The following is a 6,286-nucleotide window of genomic DNA, read 5'->3' as shown; positions in this document are numbered from 1 at the left end:
TATTTCTCTGCCTTTTAGTGGCCAGATAAGTTTCCAATCTCTGACTGATGTCCTGGTTTTGATCCCTGTCTGTTTTATTGAATAAACCTTGTGGACTTTGATTTCTTACATGACTGTTTTTGTGTCGTGCTTATAGGTTCATCCATACTGTGAATGTACAGGAAGATGTTATCACCTGCTGGGCATTGCTGCCTGTCACACCTCCTCCGGTGCCCATGGGTCAGCTGCAGGGTCACCAGCCAGAAACCACCATTCACCAACGTTTCGCTCCTTTAATTCTGGAACGTCTCCTGGTGGCGAAGCAGTGACAGGGACGTCTCCCTGTCACCCTCTGCAGCTGATAGTTGTTCTCCCCTGCAGCTGTTGTCTGGGGTTAGGTGTTCTTTCCCCAACACCTATACTTCCTCCTCAGCCAGAGCCAAAAGCTCCCTTTCTCAGCCTCCTCTGCCAGGTCCTTTGTTGCCCTCTTTAGCCTCCCTCCGGTCACTCCTGCATCCCTCAAGAGGCGTGTGGTTGACAACCCCAAAAACCCTCGGCATCCGACCTCCACTGGGTAGATGGTAGCCTTCCAGCCAGCCTCCCCACACTCAGCAGCCAGCTCTGAGTACTTGGCCTTCTTACGTTCGAAGGCGGCCTCAATCCCCTTCTCCGGTGGTACTGTTTCAAGAGTGCTTTGTGGGTGCCATTTTCTGGTACTGAGGTAGTCGGTAGAGGTTGTCATTTTGAAGTCAGTGTCCCTATTTAGAAGCATGCTCTCCTGTTGGTGGCATAATGGAATTAAGGCAGCAAGAACAGATATGGGACATGAGTTTGCATGCTGCCATGGTTGGGGGAAAGAGTTTGTGAGAAATATATGGTTTGTAACACATGAGAAACCTGGACTAACAATCATTGCATGCAACCATAGCACCAAATCCAAAAATAATAAATCACTCCAGTACAACAATTTGATGGTCAGAAGAGGACACAGGTGTCATGATCCCCGCCTTCTTCTACTTCCGGTCCCTCTCCTTACCTGTCCCATTAGTCCAACTCCATTCACCTGCGCACACAGCTGTTCCCGATCTGTAATCTAACCCCTATATATGCCTCTCTCACCAGTCACCCATTGCCAGATTGTCTTCGATGCTTGCACCAGACTCTCCAGCGTTCTCCGGACTGATTCTCTGCTACCGACTCTGCCTCGCTACGACCACGTATCCCGCCTGCCACTCCCCCTGTCTTCTGTCTGCACTCCTCGTTATCGAACCTGCCTGTCGCCCACGATGTTTCCTGTCTGCTCCCTGCCTGTCTTCCGTCTGCTCTACAAATAAAAGTCATTGCCAATATCTTTGCGCTGCAATTGGGTGCTAACCACACCCGTTACAGTACAATCTGGCCAACAATGGACTCAGAACACACCCCCGAGTTGCTGGCACGCCTGGGAAGGGTGGAGTCACAGCTCCAACACCAGGAGGCTGTCAGAGCCTCAGCGGACGTTCGGCTAGCAGCGGCTCGCCACGCTAGCTGCCCAGGTCCAGCAGCTCGCCATCGCTCTTGGTCAGTTCATCCCACCGCCTGCTTCCCTAGACCCACCTGCACCTGCGGCCCAGCCTGGGTACTCCCTGGAGCCCCGGGTGGGGGTTCCAGAACGCTACGCCGGAGACGCAGACGGCTGTAGTCATTTCATTATGAACTGTTCCATCCTCTTCGCTCTGCAGCCCCACACCTTCGCCTCCGAGGAAGCCAGGGTGGCGTTCACCATAAATCACCTGTCGGGCTGCGCTCGGCTATGGGGAACGGCCGAGTGGGAACGACGCACACCAGCCTGCTCCTCCTTCCACGCCTTCGCCGCCGAGCTCCGCAAGGTGTTCGGGGTGACATCACAAGGTCCCGATGCTGCTGGTGGTCTTCTGGGTCTCAGTCAAGGGTCCCCCTCCGTGGTCGATTACGCGATTGACTTCCGCACCCAGGCTCGACTGAGCGAGTGGAACCTGGAAGCCCAGATTGACGCGTTCCTGATGGGATTAGCAGAGTACGTGAAGGATGAGCTACTTCCCCACGACCTGCCCACCTCTCTCGATGGCATCATTGAGCTTGCTTCCCGTATCGACCGACGCATCCAGGCCCGCCAGCGAGAGAGGCATCAGAGGCAAGTGGAGTGCCGCCCAGCAACCCGTCGAGTGAGGCCCCTCCCATGCGGGTTGGCCGGTCCAGCCTCACCCCAGAGGAGAAGGAGAGACGGCGGGTGGGGAACCTTTGCCTCTACTGCGGTCTAGCTGGACACTACATTTCCGGCTCGCCAGTGAGGGAGGAGGTCCTGGTGAGCCACACCTCCAAATCCCCCTCCAACCCCCTCTGCCAGGCTCGGCTGCTCCTGCCCCAAGGCTCACATTCCCTCGCCATACTTATTGACTCTGTTTCCGATGTTAACATCATCGACGATAACCTAGCACGGCAGCTGGGTGTTGGTCGAGTTCTCCTGTCTTCTCCGGTACCTGCCACTGCCCTGGATGGCCGCCTCCTGGGGACAGTCACCCATCAGACAGTGCTCATCCGCATGCTCCTGTCCGGCAACCACCACGAGACGATACAGTTCTGCATCCTGCACTCACCTCGTCACCCTCTCCTCCTGGGGTTCCCCTGGCTCCGGCCTCACAACCCACACCTCGACTGGACCACAGGGGCTATTCTGGGATGGAGTCCTGCGTGCCATCAGGTCTGCCTGAAGCAAGCCGCCGCACCTCAGCCACCCAACAGCTCCAGCTCCGCACCCGACATGTTGGGGGTCCCCGCCGAGTACCTCAACTTCAGGGAGGTCTTCAGCAAGGCCAAGGCGACATCCCTTCCCCTGCACAGCCCGGCTCCACCCCCCCAGAGGCCGCCTGTACTCCCTGTCCGCCCCGGAGAGAGAGGCCTTGGACACCTATATTAACGATGCCCTGGCGGCGGGCATCATCCGTCCCTCCTCATCCCCGGCGGGGGCGGGCTTCTTCTTCGTGGAGAAGAAGGACAAGTCGCTTCACCCCTGTATTGACAATCGCGGTCTCAACGACATTACGGTCAAGAACCGCTATCCCCTGCCCCTCATCTCATCAGCCTTCGAACTCCTGGAGGGGGCCACGGTGTTCACCAAGCTCGACCTACGCAACGCCTACCATCTGGTCCGGGTTCGAGAGGGGGAAGAATGGAAGACGACACCCGCAAACAACTCCAGCGCTTCCTCGGTTTTGCCAACTGCTTTACACCTACGGACCTTTGATCGACGTACTGAACCAACGCTATTTTATGTCCATCCCATATGAAGAATGCAAAAAGAGGAGGTGCTCAAGGAACTACACTGTGCCAGACCCGCCCGGTCCGTTTGACGGTCACGTCTGGCCCATGTACGTCAAACACAAGAACATGCACAAATGCATAATTAAAAACCTAAAACTCAATTGAACAAGCTTAAATGATATTACCATGAACATGTTACAATGAACTCCTTTTGCCAAGGAGACTGAACACCCGTCAGGCCCATTGGGCGCTCTTCCTAACAAGGTTCAATTTCTCCCTCTCCTATCGGCCGGGGTCACGCAATCTCAAACCTGACGCCCTGTCCCGGCAGTTCCAGGAGGAGGAGGAAGACGCTGCTGACCCTGACACCATTCTACCGTCTTCCCTTCTAGTTGCCACACTCACCTGGGAGGTGGAAGAGAAGGTCAGAGCCGCCGCCCAGGACCAACCTGGACGCAGCGCTTGTCCGCCCGACCGTCTGTTCGTCCTGCCTGACCTCCGGTCCGAGGTTCTCCAGTGGGCCCACAACTCCTGACTCACCTGCCACCCGGGGATCCAGCGGACGAAGGAGGTCGTCCAGCATCGCTTCTGGTGGCCCTCCCTGGGTGAGGACGTCCGAGGGTTCGTCAATGCCTGCCCCACCTGTAACCAGCACAAACCCTCTCTTCTTGCTCCTGCTGGTCTCCTACACCCACTGCCGGTTCCTCATCGCCCCTGGTCTCACATCTCCGTGGACTTCGTTACCGGTCTGCTACCGTCTAGCGGTAACACTACCATCCTGACTGTGGTGGACCGGTTTAGCAAGATGGCTCACTTTGTGCCTCTACCGAAGCTCCCGTCGGCCAAGGGCACCGCCAGGCTATTATTGTACCACGTCGTCTGCCTCCATGGCATCCCGGTAGATGTTGTATCTGACCGGGGTCCCCAGTTCGCCTCTGTCTTTTGGAGGGAGTTCTGTGCGCTCCTAGGGGCCACCGTCAGCCTCTCTTCAGGGTGCCACCCCCAGTCCAACGGCCAAACAGAGCTGAAGAACCAGGAGATGGAGACGGCCCTTCGCTGCATGACATCACAACACCTGTCGTCCTGGCTTTTGTGGGTGGAATATGCCCACAACACACTGACCAGTTCGGCCACAGGCCTCTCCCCCTTCCAGTGCGCCTACAGCTTCCAACCGCCTCTGTTCCCGGCCCTTGAGAAGGAGGCTTCCTGCCCGTCCGTCCAGGCCTTCATTCGCCGCTGCCGCAGGACCTGGTACCAGGCCCGGGCCGCCCTCCTCCGAGCCGCTGGCCACAACGCCTCTGCCGCCAACCGTCGCCGCTCCCAGGCCTCGGAGTACCAGCCGGGCCAGAAGGTCTGGCTCTCCACCCGGGACCTCCCCCTTAAGGTGGACTCTAAGAAGCTGGCTCCTCGGTTCATCGGCCCATTCAAGATCGAGAAGGTCGTCAACCCGGTGGCAGTGCGGCTCAAACTCCCCAGGTCCATGCGCGTCCAGGAGACCATGCGCTTGAAACTTGAGCCGTTTCTTTTTTTAGAGAGACTTCCATCAAAAGTCTGCTCTTCTCTTGAAAAGGTTATTTTTCTTTAAGAAATGCGGATAATTACCACATTATTTTCAAGACATATGTTGTCAAAACAAGATCAAGAATCAGATGCATAATTCTTCACCATTTGAAAAAAATACTGTTTATCTACTGATTAATTTTTTTGCAGTGCAAATTAACAGCTCATGTAGCAAGCACAAATGTATAATTTCACAGAAGGGACACCAGGGACCTTTGGTTCCTTAGAATATATTACACAAAAGTCCTCAATCAATCTACGGACACACCTAAAGGACACACTTAAATACAAATTTTGTGCATATTACACATTTGTTGTGCAAATTACACATTTGTAACATATTACACTTGTTGTACACTTTTACCAATGTAGACATGTCTAAAGTCCACCTTTCAGTATGACCCAAATCCCAACCCCTTTCTCTAACTCACAATAGAAAAAAAGAGAAATGAAATTGCTTCCCCTTCAGTTTTGTCTTCAGCAACAGCTGCACCAGCCTATAACTCGACCACCCTACTCCCAGGCCTTAATCCCCACATCCCTGCCATGTAAACAAGGCCCAGAAGTGGAACCATCCCTTATCCTACATTGAATCATGAGTCATCATATCAGCTGTGTCCTCAACATAGCCCTCCAATGGTGGGGGGGTTATGTTGATGGTTATTGTTGTTGGGTTTTTTCTGGTAAAAAAAACCCCATAAACCTAAAAACATGCTATTAAGAATATGAATATAGAATATATAAGAATATATACATATATATTTACATGATTTTCATATATTGTAAACATTAGTATATATACTGTATATTAGCAATATATTTTTAAAAAAAAGTTATATTTTCTAGATTTTTTTTAGAACAATATAAAAACAGGTATTGTGGAGTCATACTTTGTAATAAATTAAATGGGGGCCACTGAGGGGAGAAGACTCAAAATAATAAAAATTTTCATAGAATCAACCTGCGTTGTCTTTTAAAGGTGCTTTAGAGTACAGACATAGCACATAGCACATAGCATGTGGGAAGCCTATGGACCAATGAGTCTCCCTCACAAAAATAGCCAATGACAGTGTCCATTTCATCATCCTCTTTGCTCTTGCTGCCTTCCTCCCTAACCCTGCTACATGACACCCCAACGTTTATTCCCATGCAGGCGAGCTAGTCGCCTCCAGTGTTACTGTTCAGTTTGGCCACACCAAGTTGTGTGTCTATTTCAGTATCTTCCTTGCCGGCTTTCAGGGGCCTGTTTCCACCACTGCATTTGAACACAGGGCGGAGAACTTGAGTCAGTCCGGTGAGTTTGCCTCAAACTTTCTTTCCTCAAAATTCAGGGAAAACAAAAAGTTGAATGTCATGTTGCCGGTGCAAGTCACTAATGGCAGTTTCTTGTCAACAGGTTATGTGGATCTATTGTTTGTTTGTTTTTTTTACTAAGGATTTAATACTACTGGAGACAATGGATTGGTGC

This window comes from Zeus faber (assembly GCF_960531495.2).
Source record: "Zeus faber genome assembly, chromosome: 20".
NCBI classification, from domain to species: Eukaryota; Metazoa; Chordata; class Actinopteri; order Zeiformes; family Zeidae; genus Zeus; species Zeus faber.
This window is presented reverse-complemented; position numbering follows the sequence as displayed.